We start from the raw sequence: 13,213 nt of genomic DNA on the forward strand, positions 1-13,213 counted from the left end.
ATCCTCCCTAATATGAAAATGAGTCTTTCCTGAACCTAGAGGTGGCCAGAATGTGGAATTTCCAGTGAGACACAAAGCAGATACTGGTGGACTCCCTAGCCTGCCAGGGTTGAACTATCTCCTTTTTCACCGCCTTCTGGGGCTCACACTGGGACTTTGCCACCATCCCACATTTCCTGGAGCAACTGTTTAGCAGGTGAGCATCTATTCTCTCCAAGGTACAGTGGTGACTCTGCCACCTACTAGCTGTGTTACTAGGATACCACTGCAGTTCTCTGAACCTCACTTTTTCCTTTCAAAAGTGGGGTGATTAAAACATGAACTTCACAGGGATTTTGTAGTGACTAAATGGACTAAGACATCACAAGCAGGTCCCTAGTGCCTGGCTCTGTGGAAAGGCTTCAGGGCATGATGTGGTTGTTCATTTGCATTATTTTTTCTCCCCCTCACTGAAGCCCTCTACCTCATGTCTCAATGGTCTATGTTTCTCTATGTTTACAAAAGCACAAACAGAGCAAATCTGTTTTTTTGTTTTCGCATTTGTAAAGTACTTTATTTGTGCAGCCACTTTTCTAGATCCTTGGAATAATTTAGTAAACAAAGGAAATGAAAATCCCTGAGCCTCAATATTATCTGGGGAGTAAGACACTAACAATAGACTGCATAAGGAAGCCATATCAACAGAATGTGAGACGTGATGCCCTCAATGACTGCTCCAGGTTTGCAAGCATCCCCCCAGATTCTGACAAGGATGACCGTTCCCAGGACCAACCATAACATTTCAATAGATGCAAAAAAGGATTTGACTAAATTCAACATCCCTTCATCATATTGTCTCTCAACAAATTAGGAATAGAACAAATGTACCCCAATGCAATGAAGGGCATGTATCACAAACGCACAGCTAGCATACTAACAAAATGGCAATAGTTCTAAGGTTTTCCTCTAAGAGCTTGAACAAGTGAACGCTTTTCTCTCTTGCCATTTCTAGTCAACACAATAATGGATGTCCAAGACAGAAAAATTAAAGAAAAAATAAAAAGCATCCAGATTGGAAAGGAAGGAGGTAAATTGTCCCTGTTTGCAGATCACATAATCTTATATGTAGAAAACCTTAGAGATTTCACCAAAAAATTGTTAGAGCTAATAAACAAATTCAGTAAATTTTCAGGACACAAAATCCACATGTAAAACTCACTAGCACTCATATGCACTAAAAATAAACTATCAGTGAAGGAAATCAAGGAAATAATCCCATCTACAATAACTATGAAAAAATAACTTAGAAATAATTTTCATGACAAAGATGAAATATCTCTACCCTGAGAACTAAAGAAAACTAAGTAAGAAATATAAGAAAACACAAACAAATGGAAACATATCCCTGATCATGGATTAGCAAAAATAATATTGCCAAAATGTTTATATTACAGAAAATGATCTACAGATTCAATGCAATCCCAATCAAAATACCAATGACATACTTCAAAGAAATAAAAATGCTAAAAATATATATGATTCCAACAAAGATCCTCAATAGTATAAGCAATGGAGTGGGGGGATAAAAGAGCTAGAGATTTCACAGTACTTGGTTTTGAAATATACTACAAACCGATAGTAACCCAAAGAGTATGATACTGGCATAAAATCAGACACATAGGATAATGGAGCAGAATAGGGAACTCAGAGATAAATTTGTGCATTTACAGTTAACTGATTTTAGACAAAGGTGACAAGAAAACACAATGGGACAGGAACAGTCTCTTCAATCAATTTTGTTGGGAAGACTTGATATCCAGACACAGAGCAATGAAATGAGTCTCTCACATCATACCATATACAAAAACTAACTCAAAAATCTTTAAAGATTTAAATGTAAGACCTGAAGCTCTTAAACTACTACAAGAAAATTTAACATGACAGCTTTATTACATTGATCTAGATAATGATTTTTTGGATTTAACCTCAAAATTACAGGTACCAAGTAAAAACAGGCAAATGGGATTACTAACTAAAACATTTCTACACAACACCAGTAGAAACAACAGAATGATTACACAACTTATCAATGGGAAAAATATGTGTAAATTATATACCTGACAAGGGGTTAATATCAAAAATATATGAGAAACTCAACTATACAACAAAAATTGAGTAATTATTTCAACATAGGCAATAGACCTAAATAGACATTACTCAAAATAAGATATACAAATGGCCAACAGATGTAAGAAAATTGTCCACCATCAGTAATCATCAGGGAAAGGCAAATCTACACCACCATATCAATCCATTCTTGTTAAAATGACTATCATTAAAATAGAAAAGATAAGTGTTGGTAAAAATCTGGAGAAAAGGAAACACTTGCAAGCTGTTGGTGTGATTGTAAATCAATGCAACCTTATGGAAAAAAGTTAGGAGAATTCTCAAAAGTTAAAAAAAACCTAAACTACCATGTGACATACCAATAGCATAATTAAGTATACATCCAGAAATAGAAGAATGGTACAGCTGAAGGAACAGCTGTACTATCACATTTATTGTAGTCTGATTTATAATAGCCAAGATATGGAATTCACCTGAGTGTCCATAATCAAATGAATGGATAAAGAAAGTGTGTATGTGTGTAATATGTATACATATATGATGGAATATTAGACATAAAAATCCTGTCATTTTCCATGAAATGGATGAACCTGGAGAACATGTTAATTGAAGTGAGACAGGCAGAGAAATAGAAGTATCTCACGATCTCATTCACATGTGTAATCTAAACAAGTTGATCTCATTAAAGTAGAGAGTAGAATGACATTCCCAGAGGCTGGAGTTTGTAGGAAGGATGGGAGCTTGAGGAGATAACTGTCAAAAGATACATAATTACAGTTAGGTGGATTAAGTTCAAGAGAGCTACTGTAAAGCACGGTGATAATAGTTAATTATGACATAATGTGTATGTATATTTAAAAAATGCTAAAACACTAGATGTTAAGCGTTCTCACCACAAAAATAACATGTGAGGCACAATACTAGTTAATTGGCTAGAATTAAGTATTTAATAATGTATATATACTTGAAAACATCATGTCTTACATAAGAAATACATAAATAGTATCTGCAAACTTAAAACTAAATGTTGAAAAATTGTGGAATACTGGAAATATTCTAAATATTCCATCTGTGCCTTTGTCATAAGCTTAGCTAAACTCCATCAAAAAATGTAGTTTTTGTGATCTTTTTGTTATTCCATTTCTTGGTCGTAAGTACAGGGACTCTGATATTTACCTTATGTTCAGAAACTAGTATTAAAAAATGGCAGTGGCCAATGCACTTGAAACGTGTGGTTCATAGTGTTCCTTGTGCTGATGGGGATGGTATGGAAGCCATGTAAGACTCAGGTGGTGCCAATGGTTCCGTCTCTGGTCACACTGTGAACATGAAAAACAAATTTGCATCCAAAATCACTGAGAAGATGTTTTAATCCAAAACCCTGCCGTGATCTCTGAGATTTTTCTAGAGACAATGACGAAATAGTTGACTATGGTTCAGTGATTAAGAATGAAAACAGCACACTGTGAAATGTACCCATTAAAATAAAGGAAGATATAATAATATAAGAGTGAAAGATTTCTCAAGATTGCAATATCAATCTGAAATAAAGATTATTCCAAATTTTAAATCCATACAGGTCATTTTATTACTGTCCAATACTTGGTATACACACTCAAAAATAAAAGATTCTCCCTATAAACATAAGTTTTGCTAAAGTATTTCATTAAAAAATTAATTTCAAAATTCAACAGTTACCATTATCTTTCATTCAGAATTTATTTCTAAGAAATGCTTTCTCTTAGGATATTTAGGAACTGTTATTTTTCCTTACATAGCATTCACAATATATGGCTCACTCCTAATAATACTTTACCTAATACAAGTAATTTTATATTTACCACATTTTGTGTTAGGATCTAGTAACATCTTCCTTTTACAAACAAAGACAAAGAATGCTAACTGATTGACTTAACCCTCTTGTCCATGGCCTCTGAATCCTCCTTAGCTTACTTAAGTGATCAAAATGTTGCATTTATAACCTATAAATTGTCGCAAATTCTCCACATAAAAAAAAAATTGAACACATGAAAAAAATCCTAAGGTCTCATAAGAACTTATACAGTACTGTGTGAAATGACCTGGGGTGGGGAGAACGGTGAGAAAGCTGTAGCCATAGAACAGGCAAAGAAGAAGGACTGAGGTGCATGTGTAGCTGGGGGTGAACATAGACACACAGAAAGAAACTGGACACAATTAGGAAATGAAAAGAAGCAGAATTCCCCTTTCTAAATTCAGACAGCAAATTTTGCAGCCTCTAAACAAGTGATCTCTCTGCACATGCAGAATCAATGTCATTTCTTCACCTGGCTGTTTTGAATATCTTACCTGGAGCCACAAAATCCCTTCAACAGAAATACTCAATGCTAAATATGTAACATCTATTATTCACCTAGCGCTGTCTTGTTTTTTCATTCCAATAAATGTCAAAACAACTCGATGACTTATGAAGCCTCTTCAGTGTTTATCTAGATTGGCCGAATAGTCTATCAACTCAATTATGTCAATTACAAAAAGTGAAAAAGACAGCAACTAAAGAGAAGTTGGCTTAAACAAATTTCACCATTTGAAAATAAAAAAATAAAATTTACTAATTAATACAATTTAACTTAGTATACTCACTATGGCATTACATCTTCAAAATATTTTGGGAAGACAATTAAATTTCAGAGAAATTATTTGTATAATCCCTGAGTCATATGAATAATATTTCTTAACTTTTAGAACAATAATTTTTTTGATGTAGCATGAACAACAGGCATTTGAAAACAGAGGATTTACATGGGGAGATTCACAACAAGGACCCCTAAGATTTTAGAAAAATTAAATTCAAAGCAGAGAAAATATATTTACTTTCAGAATCTATGAGGCTTCTAGTTTGGTAGTAAATTATCAACATTTTTTTTAATTACCTGTTTTATTCCAATATTTTTCTTTCCTTCTCAAAACAGGTACACACACAAACACAATTACTTCCTCCATCATTCTGCACTTAAAGTTATCTATAGAGTCTATATGGAGTTTTCAGGCCAGGGAGGTTGCACATTCAAAGAAAAATGTACAATTAAAATTTGTAAATGGTCATTCATTATTCAGCAATGTATGGCCTTTGATTACACTCCTATATAATCTCATTATAATCATTTTAATGGCCCTTTATAGTTGCAAACAACAAGAAAAAGAATAAAATTATAAGTTATGGAAGCAATATTTTTCAAAGTAACTGAAGCTTAAAGCTCTGCAAAAAAGCTCATTAGTAATGTTATGTTCCACTATGTTACCCAATATTATACTGTTTACATTTGTTAGCTGGACTTTGAATAAAGTGGACTAGGTAAATCTCGGTGGAAGGTTAAGACATCATTCAATACACAACATGTAACACATTAAAAACAATTTTCTTTTATTAAAACAAATTAAGATCACACATAGTCTTAGTAACAGCATTTCAAAATCTACTTTGTTCTATTACTTAATATACAATTGGTAAAACAATTTACTGCTAAAGTTGAAAATGTCCTCAGCAGAATATTACATAAAAATCCAACCATAGAGATTACTTAAAACAGTGTTCTGGCTGGATCACAAAGAGCCTCTCCACTTAGATTTTCTTACTGAATATTACATCTTGGTGTCCTTTATATTCCTTGAAAGGGTACAAAAATGATGTCTACATAATTTAGAAAGTTCTTGCATAGCTCTGATGCAGCAAAAGTTAGCCACATCCTTTCACAGAAAGAATAGGAATGAAAGCATAGTAGCAAGTGATTTGAGTGTTGAACTACATCAATATTTAATTTTTAAACCATCTAAAATCATTTCAATGCAAAATAGCATAATTTGAGTGTAATTATAACCCTCCAAAAATCGACCTTCTGCTCTATGTAAGCCTACATACAAATAAATTATCTATTTTAACTTTGGATTATTCTTCATAATCAACTCTCCGCTTTAATGTCTGAAAGTGCTAGTGCCTTCGTGCTTTCTACTCTAAATCCTCTGATGCTTATTTAGACTTAATTTATGATTACATTTTTTCAGATTTCTTGTATCTGTAATATATGTTTTCATATTAATGCTGATGTTTCCAAAGGCATATTTTTTGAACCAAGAGTTTTCCACATTTATTTTATTTGTAGAGCTTCTCTCTAGTCCAAATACTGTGAAGTTCAATACAGTTTAAGCAATTGTTAGGGGTTTACCCTCCAGTATGAATTCTGTGTACAATAAATAAGATCTGCGATATAAGTAAATGTATTGCACCAGTCTTTATACTTCTAATTTTTTCCCTGTATCAATACCATGGTGCACTCTAAGACTTTTATTTTGTGGAAGGTGTTTCAACAGTCTTTACATTTATACAGCTTTTATCCAGTATGACCCCTGTCCTGTCAAGTAATATGTGAACAGTTATTAAAGTATGTGCCACATTGTTTACATTTGTGGGATTTTTCTCAGGTATGAATTCTGTCATGTAGAGTAAGGTAAGAGCACTGGGTAAAGGCTTTGCCACATCAATCACATTTGTAGGGTTTCTCTCCAGTATGAATTGTCTTATGTGTGGTCAGGTGTGAAAGCTGGATAAAAGCTTTGCCACATTCTTCACATTTGTACGGTTTCTCTCCAGTATGAATTCTCTTATGAACAGTAATTTCTGAATATGATTTAAAAGCTTTGCCACATTCTTCACATTTGTAGGGTTTCTCTCCAGTATGAATTCTCTTATGTGTGGTCAGGGTTGAACGCTGGATAAAAGCTTTGCCACATTCTTCACATTTGTAGGGTTTCTCTCCCGTATGAATTGTCTTATGTGTGGTCAGGTTTGAACGCTGGATAAAAGCTTTGCCACATTCTTCACATTTGTAGGGTTTCTCTCCAGTGTGAATTGCCTTATGTGTGGTCAGGTTTGAACGGTGGATAAAAGCTTTTCCACATTCTTCACATTTGTAGGGTTTCTCTCCAGTATGAATTGCCTTGTGTGTGGTCAGGGTTGAACGCTGGATAAAAGCTTTTCCACATTCTTCACATTTGTAGGGTTTCTCTCCAGTATGAATTGCTTTATGTTTGGTCAGGGTTGAACGCTGGATAAAAGCTTTTCCACATTCTTCACATTTGTAGGGTTTCTCTCCAGTATGAATTGCCTCATGTGTTGTCAGTTTTGAATGGTGGATGAAGGATTTGCCACATTTTTCACATTTGTAGGGCTTCTCTCCAGTATGAATTCTCTTATGTATATTAAGATTTGAAAACTGCTTAAAATCTTTGCCACATTCTTCACATTTGCAGGGGTTCTCTTCAGCATGACTTGACTTATGATTATAATGGCTTGAGCAAGATTTGAAGACTTTGCCACATTCTATATATTTGTAATGATTCTCTCTAGTATGAATTCTTTTATATACAGTAAGGTGTGAACATTTGTTAATGGCTCTTTCACATTCTTTACATTTGAAAGTTTTCTCTACAGTATGTCTTATCTTATGTCTATTTCGTTTTGATAATTTTCTGAAGACTTTCAAACATTTATTACATTTGATGACTTTGCAATGGCTAGCTGTTGAAAATTGGTTAAATCCATTATGACATTCTTTCTGCTCCTTACACTCACCCACACTTTCCCAGTCTTTCCTTAAGCTTAAATTATGAAGTCCAGAGCCTTCATAATTTCTCAGTGGCACTTTCTGCAATGAATCTTTCAGGCTTTTCCCTGGCAAATTGTCTTGGGTGTAATAAGAAGACACAGCTGAAAGAAATAAAAATAACAAATTATCCCACTTGTTTTTTTTTCAGCCTTAGATGAACATCTATTACAAATCTAACATATAAAATCATAGCAAGCACATTATCAAGATAGCATAGTAAAGTACCACAGGCCCTAATACAGTTATAGCTACATAACATTAATAAAAAATATACTGACCAAATTGCTTCTGTGTGAATTTTAAAACCAATTAAATGTTTGCACCATCCCGGGAGAGCACAATGCCAAAAGCCACATAGAAGCGGAAGAAAAGTTTGTTACATTTACCTACGATTGCGCTTCCTAATATTAACATAGCATGGTCTATATGGGTTTAAAAAATTAACTCCTGGATTCTCCCCAAAATGAGAAAGAGAATTGTGGCATATTATATATATATATGTATTTGGACTTATAGGGGCCTTTCCAGAGACTGGTTAGTGTCTCCCACAACACAGAATGCTGAACATAATAGTGTTGTGCTTTGGAAGGTAGACTGGGTTTGCTGCAAACAAAGGTAAATGACTGTTACAGCAGCAGAGAGACTTCAGTACAAGTGGCATACAATAGGTGTAGCGAATGATTACAGGGCCTTAAGAAAAAACATGGAAAAATCACTTTACCTGGAAAATAAACATACAATTCCACAGAATAAACATCCTGAGAATAGATTTGGGAGGCTCCAAGAATCTGTATCCCAAGCAATTCAAATCAGAATCTCCCAGGACAAAGCCAATTTATAAAGATTGTGACAGATGAATTTTTATTTAATCCCCAAATATCAACCAAAGATTATAACATACACAAAGTATCAGGATATTCTTGTCCAGTAAATGAAACAAAATAAGTAATCAGAAATGAACTATAAAGAAATAATGATATATAAATTACCTGAGAAAATTAAAAAGCCCCATCTGAATAGTGCACAATGAGTGAAATGGAAACACAGGCAAATCAGGGAATAGAGAAAAATTAAAACAGCAACAAAAAGTATAAAAGAAAACAAACTGTGGAGCTGAAGCAAACAAATACAAATGACTGAGCAATTCTAAAATGTAAGAAAAAGGACTAAGAAATCAAGAAGCTCATTTTTTCATGTTAGTCATTTTTATATCTTCTTTCTGAAAATTTCTATTCATGTCCTTTGCCCACTTTTTGATAGGGTTGTTCGATTTTTTCTTACTGATTTTCCTGAGTCCTAAATAGATTCTTGTTATCTGTCCTTTATCTGATGTGCAGTATGCAAAAATTTTTTCCCATTCTGTAGGTTGTCTGTTTACTCTCTTGACTGTTTCTTTGACTGTGCAGAAGCTTTTTAATTTGATCAGGTCCCATTTATTTATTTTTGTTGTTGCTGTGATTGCCTTAGAGGCCTTCCTCATAAATTCTTTCCCTAGGCCAACGTCTGTAACAGTCTTTTCTACGTTTTCTTCTAGAATTCTAATAGTTTCCCGCCTACGTTTTAAGTCTGTTATCCACTGTGATTTGATTTTTGTGAGACGTGAAAGCTGTGTGTCCTGTTTTAGTCTTCTACATGTGGCTATCTAGTTTTCCCAGCACCATTTATTAAATAATGAATATTTTCCCCAGAGGATGTTTTTGTCTGCTTTGTCAAAGATTAGATGGCTATATGAGGATGTTTTCATATTTGGATTTTCTGTTCTGTTCCACTGGTCAGTGTTCCTGCACTTGTGCCAATACCAAGCTGTTTTAATAACCACAGCCTTGTAGTATAGTTTGAAGTCTGGCAAAATGTTCAACATCTCTAATCATCAGGGAAATGCAAATCAAAACCACAATGAGATATCACTTAACTACAGTGAGAATGGCCTTTATCAAAAAGTCCCAAAACAATACATGTTGGCATGGAAGCGGAGAGATAGGAACACTCATACACTGCTGGTGGGACTATAAACTAGTGCAACCCCTGTGGAAAGCAATGTGGAGATACCTTAAACAGATTCAAGAAGACCTACCATTCAATCCAGCAATCCCATTATTGGGCATTTACCCAGAAGAACAAAAGTCATTCTATAAAAAAGACACCTGCACCTGAATATTTATAGCAGCACAATTCACAATCACAAAGATGTGGAAACAACCCAAATGCCCATCAATTCATGAATGGATTAGCAAAATGTGGTATATGTATACCACGGAATACTACTAAGCTATTAGAAATAATGGCGATATAGCATCTCTTTGGTTCTCCTGGAGAGAGTTGGAACCCATTCTATTAAGTGAAGTATCCCAAGAATGGAAAAATAAGCACCACATGTACTCACCAGCAAACTGGTTTCCCTGAGTGTACATTTGGGAATAACACCAATTGGGTATCGCACAGAGGTGAGGCTGGGTGGAAGGGATGGGTGTATACCTACTTGATGAGTGTGATGCGCACTGCTGGGGAATGGACACGCTTGAAGTTCTGACTGGGGTGGATGGTGGTGGGGGAGGGGATGGGTGCATACCTACGTGATGAGTGCGATGTGCACTGTCTAGGAAATGGACATGCTTGAAGCTCAGACTCAGGGGGATGCGGGGGAATGGGCAATATATATAACCTGAACTTTTGTACCCCCATAATGAGCTGAAATAAAAATAAAATAAATAAAACTGGCAGTAGAGAAGGGCTATTTAATGTGAGTAAAGTCAAGGAACTAAGACCAGCAGAACTGAGTCCAGCTCTCAGGCCTTCTGACTCTTGATGCCCCCTGCATTAAGACATCTTTGCTGCCTCACCCCAGATGTAATCTATCACATAAACTTTGTAATACAGTATGTATTTCTACAAATATTATATCTTTATAGTAAATTTATAATACATTTATAGAAGTCTTTATTATACCTAAAGTTTTTTCTGCATTATATGGATATCCTCCTTTATTTTCTCTGAGACACACAGGACATAAAAATAAAAATAGAAATCAAGAAGCTCAACACACTTTAACAAGGATAAACAAAAAGACCCATACCACGACATTATAAACAGAGCTTTGAAAGTCACAGAAAAGAGAATCTGAAAAGCTGCATCACAAGAGTGATGTGTCATCTATAAGCTTGCTTCTATGAGTCAACCAGTGGATTTATCATCAGAAACATTGCCCTGCAGAAAGAAATTGGGTTATATAGTCACGGTGCCTAAAGAACAAAAACTGCACAGCAGAAAATACTGTATCTAGCAAAACTATCTTCCTAAAAGAAGAAAAAAAAAAAAGATTTATCAACATGACCAGATGCTGACAGAGTCTGTCAGCACTAGATCTGCCCTACAAGAAGTGCCAAAGGAAGCCCCTTTCATTGAAAATGAAATGATGCTAGAAAACAACACAAAATTATATAAAAATAATTAATCAAGAGGGGAGAGGGCCAGAGGGCCTACTAGAGCCATCACTTGCTGGAGCACCCCAGAGGGAAGAAAGTGTTTTAGGTAAGGAAAAGGGAGGAATGGGCACAGCTCATGTGTAGTTTGGAGGAGGTGCCGGAGCCTGCTGCGTACTTCACAGGGGGAAACCGTGAAGCAGAACACGAAAATGGAAAAAGAAAAAGAAAAAGACGAGAAAAAACTGGTGAGAATCAAACCCAAAGAGGCTCAGAGCGCAGTGAAGGAATAAGGGAGCACTGCATTTCTCCTTCCTACACACCTGTGGTAATCAGTGGGCTACTGAGTTGTATGTGAGCTTCCCCACGTTTATGCGCATGGGCACTGCTGCACCCACTGAATCGTGTGGAGAACAGGAGTGGCTCTGGAGCTTGGACGTTTCCTGCAGGATGCCTTCCAAGGAGGGCGACTGGAGGAGCCAGGGTCCTGGCTCTCTTCCTGGCTCTCTTCCTCCCTGTCCCACCCACTGCAGCTGGGAGGGCATCCACCTTTCCTCACTTAGAGTGTTCTCCACACCTTTTCCTCTGGGGACCTGTGGTGGCCTCAGGGGTGCCCAGTCTGGGAGTCCCCTGCCTGTGGTACTCTGTGCAGACACAAGCCAGTGAAGAAGACACACGGGCTGGATCCTGTGCCCCCACAACTTGAGTGAATTCTCAGGGGGCACAATGGAGAGATTTGAGAGCCTAACTTGGTAGGCCAGGGAGCCCACATGTGAAAAAATGATGCGAGGGTACAGTGGGGGTTTGAGCCACAGAAATCTGGAGAAATGCCCGTACCCCCACAGGAAAGTCACGCTGTCAGACTCGAAGTTCCCAGCCTGTGGTCCCACTGTGGCTGAGGGCAGCATGTTTCTGTGCCCATTTGCAAGCAGACACTGGAGGGAGCCCCTCAGGGCTGGGGTAATGAGAGAGGGGTGGAGCTCACTCCAAGAGCCAGTTGGTGAACTACACACAGCCCCTCCCCCATAAGCAGTCTTTTTAGTTTTGATAGATCTTTTTGGCCCCTCTCCCAGTAGCTTTTCCAGGGCCCTGGGATAGGACTTTGAGCCCTGCCAAGACTTTGCAAAGCCTCCCAGGCGTGCTCAACCTAACCCCACCCAGCCTCACTGTCCCACTCTCCTCTGTTGTGCTGGAGAGGAAGCAATTCCCTGGGGACTGCAGGCCCCTCCCACTGTCTGGGACAGTCAAATGCTTCTCCTAAGGGGCTGAAGCCTATTCCAAGCACAAAAGAACCCCTGTGCACTTGGCTCTTTCCTGCAAGCCTCAACCACTGATGAGGAGAATGACCATATAGCCCATTAGAGCACCTAATGACTCAATCCAACAAGGTGTAGCCGACTCTTATAAGCACCACCCAACTCAGACTTTAAGCCAGGGGTCCCAATACAATGCACACTACTGGGAAGAGGAGAAGACAGCAGAAATGAACGAGCACTACTTTTTAGGAGAGGAATAAACTTTGCAGGCAGCTTGAACTATGAGGAGTCTCCCCCACCCACAGTAGACCTCTGGGCTCATGGGGAAGCTGCTCAGAATCCATGCAGAGACATTGCACACGAGAGCAGAAGATGATGGCACAGAGGCAGAGATTAAGGAATCCTTACACACTGTTGGTGGGACTGCAAATTAGGACAACCTCTATGGAAAACAGTATGGAGATTTCCCAAAGAACTAAAAGCAGACCTACCATTTGATCCAGCAATCCCACTACTAGGTATCGACGCAGAGGAAAACAAGTCTTTCTATCAAAAAGATACCTGCTCTCAAAAATTTTTTCAGCACAATTCACAACAGCAAAGATGTGGAATTAACCCAACTGCCCATCAATTTTTGATTGCATTAATAAAATGTGGTATATTTACACCATGGAGTACTACTAAGCCACAAAAAGATCAATTAATGCCTTTTGCAATAATTTACATGTAACTTGGAACAATTATCCTAAGGGAAGTATCTCAAGATTGGAAAAACACCACATGTACTCAT

At 37.1% G+C, this 13,213-nt stretch overlaps 1 pseudogene; it reads right to left on the reverse strand.

Moving 5' to 3' along the window:
- Positions 1-13,213, reverse strand: part of LOC138382895 (zinc finger protein 91-like) — a 326,121-nt pseudogene that overhangs the window by 153,282 nt on the left and 159,626 nt on the right.

The sequence above is a fragment of the Eulemur rufifrons genome, chromosome 4 (assembly GCF_041146395.1).
Source record: "Eulemur rufifrons isolate Redbay chromosome 4, OSU_ERuf_1, whole genome shotgun sequence".
NCBI classification, from domain to species: Eukaryota; Metazoa; Chordata; class Mammalia; order Primates; family Lemuridae; genus Eulemur; species Eulemur rufifrons.